Genomic DNA, 15,601 nt, shown 5'->3' with positions numbered 1-15,601 from the left:
GAGTTGTCACCACGTGCCACCAGACCAAAGCCCACCTTCCCTGCCTCATGAGTGGTCTCCTAAGGACGACAGTGGGAAGTCTTGAGGGTGGAAGCCATTTATACAGCACTGATGGGTTTTGGGATGCGCAGCCCGCAGAGTCTCCCCAAGGGAAGGCATGCCTAGCGGCCACCTCGCACATCCTCTACTCCGAAATCCCTCCGCCCGTGTCCATCCTACCGGCAAAGATGTGCGTGGCTCTCAGGCAGCCTGAGCGGAGCATACTGGACAGGAATAATCAGTAACCGTTCATGAGAGAAAACTCAGTGCTGGAGCTGGAGTGGGCAGACAGCCAACAGAAATTGCGTTGTGAATGAAATATCCTTTAAAATGAGCTCTCCCAGCCCAGCTTAATGCAATTAAAGTTAGTGATGTACATAATAAGAAAACGGGAGCCCTTCCTGCTAATAACCACCGTGGAACCGTGGCAATCCATCCCATTAATTTAATATACTCTTTCGGAGTCTCCTGGTAATAGAAGTATAATTAAAATGATATGCTTTGATAGGCTTTCTTTTCCAAAATGAAATTTGGCAAGTGCAGATCTCAGAGTACATATATATTTCCCTCTTGTAACGATGACTCTTCATACGTCTGTTTTGGATTCTCCTTCTTCTGCTCCCTCCTTCCAAACATGTCCTTTGGTGTGGAACTGTCCCGATGCAGTCCGCTAATGTCCTGACGCAGGAAGCTGGTGAGAGGACAGCCAACCAGAGCATAGGCATTAAATGCAGAAAGCGGAAGTCTGGGGAGAATTCTAGATTAAATTTGGATTTGTTGTAGGATTTTTACTCTACTGACATACAAAACAAAAAGGGCTCAGTTCTGCTCATCAATGAAAAGAACCTGAGTCTTAGAGACCAAGAAGGACTGAAAACATTTAAAATACTGAAACACACACATACACACAAACATTTAAACTGTTAAAAACATTTAAAACAGTGACATGAAAATATTTAAAACTGTGGCACTCTCCTTTCATGAATATTGAGATGAGCTGCCCTCGCCTATAGTTTTCTGACCATGTGATTTTCAGAAACAAGTTCAAATTGATGTCATGTGGATCATTTTAATAAAAATCTAGCTCTACTCTACTTGGGAGTCATTAAGAAATACCTTCTTATTTATTTAAGTCAATTTTAAGGTAAATGACATTTGTTAAGGTCCCCAGATATGCATGAATACATGTGCTTTTGAGTCAAAGCAAGGAGACATTCAAAACTTATGTCCCATTAAAAATATAGAGAAAAGAAGAAATTCTCAAAGGGAAAGAGCACTGGCATGCAGGTAAGTTTGAACTAAGACATTGACATCTGACAGGAAGTCAGAATATCAATGTGAAACGTTGCCGGGCACATTTTCCTAGGGCCATGTCGACCATGGTGCTTGTGGAATGCGCCATTTTCTACCACATGATATCGGCTATGACAGATTTTTCTTTTTTTTAATCATTGGGAAAAGAAAAAGAAAATCTGTAGAAGTTGAGTGGTTCTCATGGAGTGAAGACTTGGCTTCACAGGGTCAGTGGAAGGGCTGCTTGGGGGAGACAGGGAAGGGTCCTCCCCTGGGCGGCAGGCTCTCCCTCACCTTTCTTCTGTAGCACAGAGGAGGGTCAATGTTTCCTGTTTTTAAAAGACATATATCCCCAAGTAGAAAGATTGGAGGACTGTCAGGTTAATAAGGGACTATGTCTGTGAGAAACTCTAGTTTACAAACATTGAATTCTTCCAAGGTTGGCCAATATCTGCTGAATGATTACAAGTTACGATGTGTTTGTCTATTTGGAGTGAGAAAGAGTGTGACTGCTTTGTCCCCATCACTTCTTCGTGTGTCAGAGAGCTTACCGAAAGAGCTGATCTCCTTACCCTCCTGCGGGCCTCATGGGGACATCACGGTGCAGAACGCTTGGGTGTGGAGAAAGGTGGTGTTGATTCAGTGTCCACATCCTGAATCATTGTGATTTACTCTTCAGAACTTTAGAATCACAATGTGCTATGTTGGAGAAGGGAATAGAACCTAAATACTGTAGAATTTAGCAGTTTTCAAGTCTTTCCTTCTGACAGACTTTCTTCACTACTTCCTCCAGCAATGGGATGCTGACCCCACCTTAACCCCCACACTGCTGATTATCCACCAAGCAATCATTGTCTCCTGTCTTGACCATCAAAATCACCTCCGGACTGGATGCCGGCTCCCACTCTGGCAACCCTGAGAAGATTGCTGCCCAAGGAAGAGTCAGCTCTGGCCCCTTTGCTCCCCCCAAACATGGGGACGCTTTCCCTTCTCGCCAGATCAACCCTCTCAAAGCCCCGTGTGGTCCCTCTGCCTGCCACCGCCCACCTCCCACCACCCACCACCCACTGCCATCCTGTCCTTGCACCCCCCCCAGCCCCAGCTGCTCACACAGATCCGGCTGTGCGGGCTTCCCTGCAGATGCTCAGGACACACTTTCCCCAGATGGCTCCACAGCTTGCTCCTTCACATTCTTTGTGTCTGTTCACATTTCACTTTATGACAATGCCAGTACAGAGCACCCAAAAAAGGGTGCTCTGCCCCATCATTCTACATTTCCCTTATTTAGCTTGATTTTTCTTATAGCCTTTGGCACACCCGACCTGCTCTATATTATTTATTTATCTCTCAGCCTCATTAAAGTCTGTGCTTCTTGAAAAAGGGGCATTTTCTTTCAATAGCATCTCTTATACTGAGAATAATGCCTTGCACATAGGAACTACTAAGTCAGTACCAGTTATAAATGTTAATTTTCTTTTTTAAAATCTCAATATTGTTTGATAACAAGATTTGGCAAGTTCTAAAAATTGAAAAAGTCCTCTCCAGTGAGGTACCCAGATTTTGGTAACTCAGATTTTGGATGTATTATCTCTACAAGTTCATGGACTCATCTTCAAGTTTAAAGACTATTCACATTTGAGCTATATGTACTTTACATTAGAATTTTCTTCATTAAAAATTTAAAATGAAATTTGATGATTGTGTTTAAGAAATTCAATATAAAAATAGTCACCCTGAACATGATATAGAACATGATTTCCACACATATAAAATAAAGTTGCTTCGTAAAGCACAGGTTGAAATATGATTAATACATCTTGACATAGAGTTTAGCCTTACGCTGATTACTGCTTTCATTTTAATACTAATGTTAAATTAGCATGGATCTATGTTCTTACTGGTAATTTAGAGAAGCTTTCTTAATGCGGAAGTAGATTTTCTCTTGATTGAAAACAGTTCCAGGCTTCTTGAATTAATTTGTGAAATGCCATTTACAGTTTTAGAACCTTAAATATATATTTGTGCTGTACGGTGGCTATTAAACTTTCATCCTTGGGTATATAGCATTTCAAGTATGAGCACAGTGATAAGAAACATGAACATTACATTTTGGAGATACTGTGCAAATAAATGTTGAAGGAACCAGCCATTAGGAATCAATTCATATGTAAATTAAATGGTTGCCTAAAGTTTTTGCTTATTAATTAACCTTATTTAATCTACTGTAATATTATAATTTTATGAAATGATACTCCTGCTGTTTCTTAAGCTTTCTGTATACCTGAGTTATCTCACCATCTTTACTATAAGATTTCTGATCAGGGGCACCATTCCATAGCTACTGGTATGAACAGAATGTTTGTGTTCCTCCCAAATTCGTATGTTGATCATCTAACCCCAAAGTGATGGCTTAAGGGTGGGGTCTTTGGTAGATGATTGGTCATGAGGGTGGAGTCTCCAGGAATGGATTTGTGTCCTTATGACAGAGACCCAGAGAAGGTTTTCACCTTCCGCCATGCGAGGACACAGCTAGAAGATGCTGTCCGTGAAGCAGGAAGTGAGCTCTTCCCGTACGCCGAATCTGCTGGTACCTTGATTGTGGACATCCAGCCTCCAGACTGTGATAAATAAATCTCTGTTGTTTATAAGCCTCTCAGCCAATGATATTCTGTTATATTAGCATGAATGACTGAGACACCTGCTCTTGTGTGCTTCTAGACTATCCGACACAATATTTGATACACAAAAAGTATTTGGTCATTCATTAATTGGTTCTTCAGGGTGAGGTGGAAGGTAAGAGAAACCAACTTGCAGCTAGACTGAAACAAGGCAGAAACCATGTCTGTTCTTCTGTGCGGCTCTGGGAGTTGGAACAATTCTTAGCATCTGGCAAGTGTTTGGGCAGCGTGCATTTACCTGCAGTATGGTACCACAATGTAGCTTAGTACTAAGTGAAAAAATGTAGGTGTTCACACAATCATCCCAGTGAGGACTTTGGAGAGAGATGAGCTTCGGTCCTTTGTGCTTCTTTACCTCAGGAAGAGGACACGTTTCTCCCCAATATTAGCAACAGGGATTCTGTAACTGGGATGTTGTGGGAATACACATGGGCAGTGAGAAAAGACGTGTCCGGAAGAAATATGGGGTGACCAATTGCGATTACGGCAAATGTGCATTTGTTAACAACTGAAATGATAGCTCTGCCATTTTAACATAGAAATGATATTGTACCAAAACGTTCTTTCCCCACTCAACCCTATCAAGACAATATCATTTTTATTGTACAGAGGAGAACGCTGTAAGTAACTTTGTGGATTTCAGCAGTCTCCTGTTATGATGTGATGATTATCAAGGAGAGTGTCTTTTTCACTACACCGTCTCCACTTGTCACCAGGTCAGAGCCACGCTCCAGTCTGGGTTTGTTGGTGTCTCCTTCCCCTTCAATGGGTTTTGTTGAGGATGGATGCCACTCACTCAGCCTAGACGACTGCCTCACTTGCAATCAATTTACATTTGCCTTCTTCGCATATATTTATTCCCCACTAAACACTTGATTTAGCACTTCTAAGAGAAGCAGAGATAATATCTGCAAAAGGTTTTTAAAAAAACTTAAAAGAACTTAGAGTTGCTAACAGAAGAAATGCATGACCTGACTTTGAGAGGTGGAGATGTCAATTTCTGACAAGACTGACTTATAGATGAAGTCACCAAAGGCAGTGATACAAACCACTGCCCAGTACACTGCCACCCGCGGCCCTCAACTCCAGCTCTCTAGATAGAAATATTTTGCTAATGGTCCCCCTTAACATCGGCTGTGTGGTTGTCACATTCCGACGATAATATATTTGATGAAAAGAGGCCAACAGACACAGATGGAGGCTGTGATATTTCTTGGATGGCAAAGGGTGCAGAAACATCAGAACCTGACTTGGGAATCGGGAGAGGGTGTGGCATGCTCCCCACTCATTGGCTTCCAAGCTTTCCCAAAGGTCTTTCCAAGTAAAGGCACTGAGGGTAACAATGCCCTGGTTCAGTGAGTAGTTTTCCAGGTTAAAAAAACAAACAAACATCGTCATTATGAAGTCAATTCTCATGTTTTCCTGACCAATCAGGCACTCAGCCTCCTCAGGAGGAATTAACTCATTCAGAGCAACCTTGACGGAATCGTGAGATGCATTGTGCCTCTAGAAACTATAGGGGAATTGGAGTTTGGCTGCTGAAGGGAGTTCCTCCACCGGCCCAGATGTTGGCTCTGTCTGAGAAACGCTCTGGGAACAGCACAGTGGCTATATCATTTCACTTGTGTAGAATAATAAGACTTGTTCTGGTAGCTTCTTAGAGTCTTTGTGTCTTTGTTACCTAAAGTTCCCTGAATGTCAATTTAGTAACTTTTGGGGCAGGATTTAAATGTGTTTTTTAATAGTGTAATTTTTTAGGTTCATTGATTTTAGAGAGAGAGGAAGAGAGAGAGAGAGAGAGAGGAAGAGAGAAAGAGAGAGAGGAAGAGAGAAAGAGAGAGAGGTAGAGATCAATTTGTTCCATTTATTGATGCATTCATTGGTTGATTATTTTTTTAATTTATTCATTTTTTTTAGAGAGGAGAGAGGGAGAGAGAGAGACAGAGAGAGAGAGAGAGAGAGAGAGAGAAAGGGGGGAGGAGCAGGAAGCATCAACTCCCATATATGCCTTGACCAGACAAGTGCAGGGTTTTGAACCGGTGACTTCAGTGTTCCCAGGTCGACGCTTTATCCACTGCGCCACCAGAGGCCAGGCCATTGGTTGATTCTTGCAAGACCTTAGTTATTCATTGATTGGTTGATTCTTATACGTGCCCTGACCTGGGATTGAACCCGCAACCTTGGTATATTGAGATGATGTTCTAACCAACTTAACCAACTGGGCTATTCGGGCAGGGCTAAAATATAACTTTTAAAAAGTGCATATGTTAACTAAATAAGTAATCTACTTTGATGATAGGCTACGCGCGCGCGCACACAGATTTCTCTTGAGGAATGGGATCATGTGACTGTGGGGCTGGAATGTGTGGGTCAGCTCACAGGCTGGACTAAGGCAGGCATTGATCCTGCAGCCCCGAGACAGAATTTATTCTTCTTCTATAGGAAGTCCTTATTTTTTTTCTTCAGTCCTGCCAGTGGGTTGAATGAAGCCCACTCACATCATAAAAAGAAAAATCTCCTTCACTCAAAATCAACGAACTGCAGATTTGATCTGCCCTGACTTAACACCTGCCCCGCACCACCCAGCCTGGTGGTCCACTGAGTGGCCCAGCTCAAGTGACACAGGCAATCCACCACTGCTGGGCGTATCAGGAAGACCTTGGACGTCCCGTTAATTCCCTTTACATCGAATACATTCCTCACTGTGGCAGTAATAATTAGGTTTTCTTGGACTTCTGGTGAAAATGGACCCGCCTTGCTCTTCTGTCCCCCAAAGGAACCGGAAGTGGTCTCCACTCGGGACTTCCTGGAGAGAAGCCCCTCTTTCTCTGGCCCTGTGCTTCTTGGTCCCTGAGGGCATCTCGCTCTTGACCTGAAGTGTTGGGTGGCAATCTGGTCCTTCTCCTGCCCTGAGGTCATCTTTTACCCCTGGGCTCACCTCTCAGAGAGGCTGTGCAGAGGACCAGCCCCAGCAGCCGAGGTCAGAGCCGGTCTGGGGTCCCCAGTGGCTCTCCTGCTTCGCTGAAGCGGTGGTCCGGAGCTGGAAGGTGGAGTGTAGTCCAAGAGCAAGGATTTGTTGTGTAAAAACCACACTCTCATCTATTCCTTCCTTGGCTCCCTTCTTTCCCAAACCTTGAAGGCAGCTCGGAGCCCCGGGGCTCCCCTTCCCTAGAGCGCTGGCTGGTCTCTCTGTCTGAGACTCTGCCCACCTTTTCAAGCTCCTTGTCCATTTTTATTTTCCTGCAGGTGTTTCCCCTTGTAAAATCCTTGCAGTTCTTATTCCCTTCTTGGTGTTTGCTTCTCAGGGCACCAGGTGTGACACAGCTCCGTGTGCCCGGGACCGTCCTGGATTTAGCATTTTAAATCCTACCTCTGGGGAAACTCAAACCCATGCGAATTGGAATAGTTGATCACCAAGGGGGCGCACATTTCCGGCCCCTTGGGGCAATGGGAAGGTCAGTTCCAGAGGAGGAGAGGCCAGCAGCCAAAGGAAAAGATGCTTAGGGAAAGAGAAATTGGTTAAAACAAAATTTTAGTCTTTTTTAAAAACAGAGATATTCAGTGTAAACCTCTCCTGCTATCACGCCTATAGGACCTACCATAAAGTCTCCACTGCTTGCTAAATTTGGTACGTTCATTCTTTTTACAAATTCAGGAGTTGAGACATATGCCCGGGTCCATGCATCACAAGAACAGGCAGCTGTGCCTGACGTGGGCCCCAGAGAACAGCGAGGGGTGGGGAGGTCGGTGAGCCCTGCGTTCCAGGTGAGGTTCCGATCAGTGTGTGACACCACAGGGATACTCATTGTGCAGGTGGCCCACACACTGAAGATGACTCTCTCGGTCTTAGAGACCTCCCTTCTTTCTGTGAGCATTGATGAAACACCCACTATGTGCCTAGTCAAGAACTAGGGACCCAGGGATTGTAAGGACACAGTCCCCGTCCTTGGGGTGCTTAGTAGTCCACTGGTGTCAGGCGTGCATGCCAACACTGAGCTGTTTAGCACAGTGCTTACTCTAAAGACAGACGGTGTGAGCACTGTGAGCTGGTGACAGGGGGTTTGTGGACATCAGCCCGGAGACACCTGTGAGGTCATCAGAATCCTGAAATGAGGTGTGAAAGGAGAAGAGCAGTCCACCATGTATCAGGGAAACAAGTAGGCATTTCCACTCGGCAGAGAGATGTGCACGGGGTCCCAGAGCTGTGAGCCTGTGGGGCCCCCGAAACAAACCTGCAGTGCCCACGTGTGTCAGCAGGAGGAGGAGTGGGTGCTAGGAGGTCAGCTAAGATGGACCTGTGAGGTCTACCCTGAGACCGCCGGATGGCATGAACAGGACTCGAGTATCCTTCAAGGTGACTGAGTACAAGTGAGGACTACTGAAAAAGGAAGTAGTCAAAGGACTAAGGATTGCATAATAAAACAAAACAAAACAAAACAAAACCTACATGTAGGATGACTGGGAGAAAAGCGGGGTTGGAAAAGGCCCGTCTAGAGGAAGTGGCGAAAATGGCCCAGGTCAGAGGGTAGCTGGGCTTGCAGAGTGGCTGCAGGATGGACAGAAGTGCCTCCTGTCTGTTGGGTGGGGAGGAGCCATGTGAATTTTAGATTTTGCTCTTTGCACAAAATCTTCTGTGCACTAAACACAGTAGTATGTCTTTATCGATGTACCTGTTGCTGGTTATTTTTTTAAGAAACAAACCTTGTTTTTATTTTCCTGTTGAATTGACAGAACACCGGTTGCCAACTCAATGTTATGCCTCTTAGAAGAAAATTTTAAAATAAAGCCCTGATCAGTTGGGTTATTTATTTAAACAAGTTCCTACTTTTATCCATCACTCAGGAATATACAGTTTTGATGAGATAGGCATTAAATGCGTGTTCCGATTTCAGGGAAATTGCTAAAATCCTCATGGGAATATGCGTCGTGTTGCTGGTGATTGGGCCACAGGCCGTGCAGCTGGTGGACGCAGTGTCCTGGGCCCGACGGGCCTGACCCCGCACCGTCTTCCAGCCCAACAAGCCGCTCACGGCTCTTTCCTCACTGCCTCAGCTGAGCAAGCTCACAACACCCTCCACACGATTAGGGATGCATGCCGTGTTCCCATGTGAATGGATGGGCTCCCTTTAGAGAGCTGCTCCCTGTTGAGACATCAGGTTCCTGTGAGAGTTCAAACATGTTACAATAAGAACTTCCTTCTACTTATCTGGTTCCGTCGCCAAGTAGGACAGCTTCAAAAAGGATGCCCAGATAAGGGGTGGGGGGTAAAGTTTGTTAAGGGTCACAGAGAGAATGAATAACAGAGCCTAAAGGAAATCAAACCCAACCCTATGTTTTCTGCTGGCTTGATACCCTTCCCAAGACCCATCATCCCATTGCTCTTGAGAGTTCTGAGAGGTTGGTGTTGAAAGATTCATGGCTGTGCATTCAATCAACGAATATCTGAGCATCTCTTAGCTCTCAGGAGATGAGACATTTACAAAGTGATGTTGGGCATAAAGAAGTCCTCGGGCCCCAGAAGAGGGCTGAGCTCTCCCCTCCCCTAATTACCTGTGGGAGTGCTATGTGACTAGATCAGGATGACAGAGTGATAGCCTTTTCCAGCCACTCACATCCCATCTCCCTCTTTTCCAACCCAGATTATGGAGAGAGAAAGGAGGGTCTATGTGTCAATAAAGCCACAAAGTGGAAAGCCTCATGCTTGAGTCATCACGTAAAATCTGCCTGGCAGACTTTCATTGCACTGCTGAGAGCAATAACCTTCACTTTGACAATCCAGTGAATGTTTTGGAGGTATTCGTTATACCACCTGAGCATTGCCCAGCCTGACTAGTACCGCTCAAATGTCTCGGCCACAGTCCAGTTCTCGCTACCGTAAGCCCTTGCTGGGAATCCTGAAATACCTCAAGACTGACCTTTTTTTCCTCCAATTTATTTCCAGTGGCATCACTTGTATTTTTAAAGCAAAAATTTCAGAACCACATATCATTTTTTTAAACCATGTCATGGCTTTCCAAAGTCCTTGAGATAAATCTTCCCTGTGCCATCTCCTCTATGGACCCCTTTTCTCCTCGGTATTTCTTTTACAATGTCTATCTCTTAGTTCTTCCACCCTACCATGGTCAAAGTTGGCCTCCTGCCCGGTGGTGCTTTGATAAATGTTTAATGACCAGCTTTCTGAGAAAAGAAAAATGTGTGTATGTATAAATTTATTTTAGATTCTTAAATAATAAAATATGCCATCTTTAAATAATAAAACATGCAATTTTCAAATAATAAAATATGCAAGAGTCTTTACTATAAATCCCATTTTGCCAGTTAGCACTCCTAGAGTGTACTCACAGGTATTTGCCAAACTACTCCATTCATCACCAGCCTGTGATCGCAATCAAACCATAATTTGACAAAATTGGACCATAAATAAATGTTTGATTACCATCTGATTCAGCAAAGAAGTTGCTCACAACATCGACAGATGTGGATAGATATGACATGAGTGTTGGCTGGTGTTTTTATTTTGTTAACGAGTAAAACAAAAGTAAATAACATCAACAGCAACAAAAACCCAAAGATTTTTTTGGAACTCTCCTTATCTGTCAACTAATATTCTTCGTTAAAACAGATAAGAGTTTTCAGTTATTGGACAAATATTGCCTCAATTTTTGAGGCACTCACCATGTAGCAGCTATAGACATGCATGCTTTTCTGTTTCATCAGCATTCTTAAGATTTTTCCATCACTTTCTTAAATCTACGCCTGAATTGTGAAGTGTGGCTGTGGTTATGGTGCGAATGCTTCTGCTGTGGCTGCTGTGACCTGTCCACGTAACACCACTGAAGGCTGAGTTGGGAAGGCATGTATAGTAGCCCTTTAACTATAGTTCTATCATACAGGTGCCACAGACATCACTCATCTAAAAAAAAATGCTGAAATATAAAAAATAATAATTGGGAAGTAAATTTCAATGACTTATTATCTCTGTTTTTAATATAATTTCAGCAATTGTGAATTTATGTAGTTTAATTTTTAACAGTGGTTGTGCTTAACCATTACCTTGCAGAATTCCTGAAAAGTTTATAATGGTCTCTCTGAAAGCAGTCTGAGTGGATGCACGCCCCACAGCCCCTGCACAAAGGCTTTTGCACGTGGGATTTTTTCTTCCCCCTTTTTTACTTGCACACCTGCCCTTCGATGTTCAACTCTTGGTTACTCATCGGGGAAGGTTTTTCTGGTCCTCTGGCTTGTGTCTTTCCCTCACTGGTCCACTATGGTTGTGATCGTGCTTCTGCAGATAATCAGGGCATTTCTTTGGATAGATGTTCGTAGGGGAGAAGAAGTGTCACCTGTATCGTGACATTTTATTCTCCATTCTGTCTGTGAGCCAAAAGAAAGACACTGTCCTCTTTCTCTAGATGACAAGCTGACCTTCAGAAGATACGTGGGCATTTTCATAAGGAGCCTGGGCGGATGGACATTACAGAGGTGACACTGGGATCAGGAGGTGGGAACCCTCCCTGGGTCTGCAGCCCCAGGCATACTGCTCTCTCGGGGTCTCTCCTAAGCCCCCTGTGCTGTCACCTTCATGGCGTCTTCCCCTATGTGGGGCCACCATTTGCTCTTGGCTGAAAATTGATTAATCCCTTTGTGTTCTCAAGAAAGCTCCCATCTGGACGACTTAACTCAGTAGTAGAGGATCTAGGGGCCTAAGCCCTTCAGTTGCGACACCTCCTGGGTCACCTCCCAGCCTGCAGCTGGACCACTCCAGAGGGACCTTTCAGTTGAGGGCTAGGCGTCTGTTGTGTTGTAAGTAACAGCTGATGATGCTTCCTGTAGGAAGAGGCGGGGGGGGGGGGGGCAGGCTTCTACCTCTCTGTCTTGGAGAACAATGACCATCGTGACCAGTGTGGGCTCCAATCCACAGATTCTAGGGCCAGGAGATGATATAACAATTTAGATTTTTTATTCAGAAAGACCTATTTAACTTTCTGAGAAATTTTTATTTTTTGCTATATATAGAAACTTGTTCAAATCACTTTGTTCTGTTGTGTTTTGTTTTTCTTAACTGGGAAAAAAAATAAAAAGAACATTAACCAACAAGAGATTCAAAATCCCTGTCTGATAAGATTGTTGAGACAACTAAATGCAAGAATATCTGAGGGGCTTCTGCCTCTGTCAAGCATCGTCCCTGTAATTTCTGTCTGCACAGTACCTGTCTTGGTACCTGACACACAGCAGATAGTCAAAACAGTCAGATCCTTCTTCCAGACAAAAGCCTCATTTACATGGATATCGGGGAGTTTACACCAGGCACCAGAAATAGATAGAAGAAACAAACTTATATTGTTTAGCTGCAACCAAGATTTCATTTTGTGAGACTAGTTTTCTTGCACTCATTTTCCTACAGGATGTTTGACGGGTTGCCTGATGGCAACCACAGGGTACCAGGGCAATGGCACACTGTTCTGGTCGGTAGCAGAAATGTTGGTACTAGACCCCACGGGTTGAAGTCTGGTTTCATCGTTTGCTCACTGTGTGAGCTTGCAAGAGTTACTTAACTTCTCTGTGCATCTGTTTTCTGATGTGTGCATGGGGACAGGAAGAGTACTTAGTTCACTGGGTTATTGGGGGTATAAAATGTTAACCCGGAGAAAACAACCGGAAGGGTGTCTGCCAACACTGCCATCCTAGAGATGATTTGTCCTTCATGCCATCTGTGCCATAATATCTTCATTAGCACTGAGGATTTGGGTAGCATAGCTCAGTACATGGAATAGCATGAAGCGCTTTCAAGAATCTGTATAAAGTCCCTAACACTGAGCTTAGTGCAGACCGTCCCATCCCTTGTCTCCATGTGGTTCTTGGGAATGGAATGGCGCGGTTCCCCTTGGCACGGGACCCCACCCACATGGAGCATGGTGTATAAGTGTGTGAGCTCAGCTCTCAGACAGACAGAGCTGCATGGGATGTGAGCACATGGTTGGGAAGACAGTGGGATCACATGTTTAGTTCTTGTTGGGATGCATCTTCAAAAGCCTGTGTTTTGGGGACTGATTCTCACCCACAAGCTGAAGGACGGCGAGCCCTGTGAGGGGACAGCCCTGGCCACATGCACAGCTGTAATTCTGAGACTCTACCCTGGCTTGTCTGGAGGCGGTGCGAGTAGGCCAGCACTGTCCTTGTCCGCAGAGCCTTCAAAACAGCCAGAAAACCAGCTTTGGGTCATTTTGTTATCAACATAGGCTAGCCCTCGTGCACCATGGCCGTGATAAAATGCTCTTCTCTGACAAATAGTATTTTGCCGGTCTAAGTTGTAAATGACTCCGGTGCTCATGAAGTCTTAATACTCTCTCTGTAAACTTCACGTTCACACATGTTTATGACTCATCGTTTCATAAACAATTTGTCGTCCATGGGGAGTGCATTTGGAGAATGCCCAGATATGAAGTCCCCCGGGCCTCCCATGGCTACGCCTCCATAGCAGCTTTGTGTGGAGAGTAAACGCGCAGAGAATCAGCATGGTGGCCTCTGTTCACTTTGGGAACAGCTCCTGTGGTCCCACACGCTCCTATATTTCAGTGGCATATTCCAGATGAACAAGGACAGCTTGGCAGTTTTCAAGGAAAACAGACAGAACCCGCGTCAGTTCAATTCTGTCACCAAAAATGGACGCATGGGGCTTTAAGTGTGGGTCTAAAGTTCATTTTACACAACACACTGAAAGGTATAATGCTTATGTTTGCCAATTTAAACTTCTAACCTTATCAGAAATACTTCACTGAATGTGAATGGTATAGTTCAAGTGGGAATTCCTACTTAATGCTTTTGTTTTGAAACTAACAGACAAATCAAGACAGTGAGGGTCGTACTTGACCATCACTGAGAAGTCACTGCATTATAGAGAGGACACGTGTGTTGGCCACGCTGGTCTACTTCTTCCCCGGGCTGTGTGGTTCTTGAACTCAGGGGCCCTGGCGGGATCACTTATGCGCCCCTCGAACATAGCACAGTATGTTTGCTCAGAGTAAGTGAAATTTATATATTCACAGAATGAGGGAGTAAATGAGTAGCATGCTTTGTTCATTCAGCTAATGTAATAGGTGCATTCTAGCTTCTGGGTGCTCCTGTAGGATCTAGTTATGCTATTGATCAAGATGGACAGAGACAGAAGGAAGGAAGGGAGGGGGAGAAAGGGAGAGAAAGAGAGGGGAGGGTGGTCCTAACAGGAGAGGGATTTTGTTTCAACACCAACAGCTATAAGATTCTATCTGAAGCAGTAATACACTATCCAGACCCCAGAAAACACAGGTTGGTTCTTGGCCCATTAAAGAAAAAATGTAAGGCTTTGTTTTGGACTAACCTAGAATTGGCAAATTATATATGGAATTCAGCCAGCCTCAGAAATATTATAAGTTTGGACCAAATTTTAGTCTTCTTCTTTTCCCCCTCCCTGGGGAAGATCCACGCCTTAACTATAAAAGGCGAGCAATTTAATGTGTAACAATCCATGTGTTTCCCTAACAGAATCTGCTCTTATGCACCTTAGTTGACCTCTGTAATGTGTGTATACATTGTTGCAGAATGTCTACCTTGCTTCTATTAAATAAGATTGTGTCTTCTAAATAGAACTTAATAAATCTCCCTTTTTAGATTCATTTTAATTTTGGGGATGCATTCCCAATCTACTAGAAGGGCCTGAGGTGCTAAGCGCATGTTGGACCCCCCATGCTGAGCTCCATTTTAATTATGAATGTAGCTGATGAAACCACTAAAAGGATCCACTTGCACAAGTGAGAATTCCACATCTATGATAAATAATGTTTGTAAACAAAGCTCACTCTCTTTGAATGTGTTTTTTTTACTTTTATGTTATGCATGTATTTTAATTATGGTACCAGAGTGAGCAGTGCTGAGTATGGGAATGTGTGGATGGTGTTGTGTGGTGTGGTGTCTGTGTGTGTGGTGTGGTACGGGGTGGGGTAAATGTAGTGTGGTGTGTGTGTGTGTGGTGTGGTATGGGGTGGGGTGAATGTAGTGTGGTGTGTGTGTGGTGTGGTATGGGGTGGGGTGAATGTAGTGTGGTGTGTGTGGTGTGGTGTGTGTGTGGTATGGTGTGATGTGTATGGTGTGGTATGTATGTGGTGTGGTGTGTGTGTGGTGTGGGGTGGGGTGAATGTAGTGTGGTGTGTGTGTGGTGTGGAGTATGTGTGTGGTGTGGGGTATGTGTGTAGTGTGGTATGTGTGTGTGGTGTGTGTGTGCGGTGTGTGTGTGTGTGTGTGGTGTGTGGTGTGTGGTGTGTGGGTGAATGTAGTGTGGTGTGTGTGTGGTGTGGGGTATGTGTGTGGTGTGGTATGTGTGCGGTGTGTATGTGTGTGATGTGGGGTGAGTGTTGGTGTAGAGCTCTACACACACAGGAAACAATTGGACCACGTGGGTTTGGCCGGACAAACTGCCCTCAGAACGGTTTCTCCAGCAGCAGGTGCAAGGTCATATCCTGAATGTGGAGCCAGAATCAGCCCATGGCCCCTCTTGAAACCCCTGTGCTAAGTGCACCCACGGGTGGCGAAGACAGGGACCTGTCCTCATTGGAAAG

This window comes from Saccopteryx leptura, chromosome 5, assembly GCF_036850995.1.
Source record: "Saccopteryx leptura isolate mSacLep1 chromosome 5, mSacLep1_pri_phased_curated, whole genome shotgun sequence".
Lineage (NCBI taxonomy): Eukaryota > Metazoa > Chordata > Mammalia > Chiroptera > Emballonuridae > Saccopteryx > Saccopteryx leptura.
Note: the sequence above shows the minus strand (reverse complement) of the source record.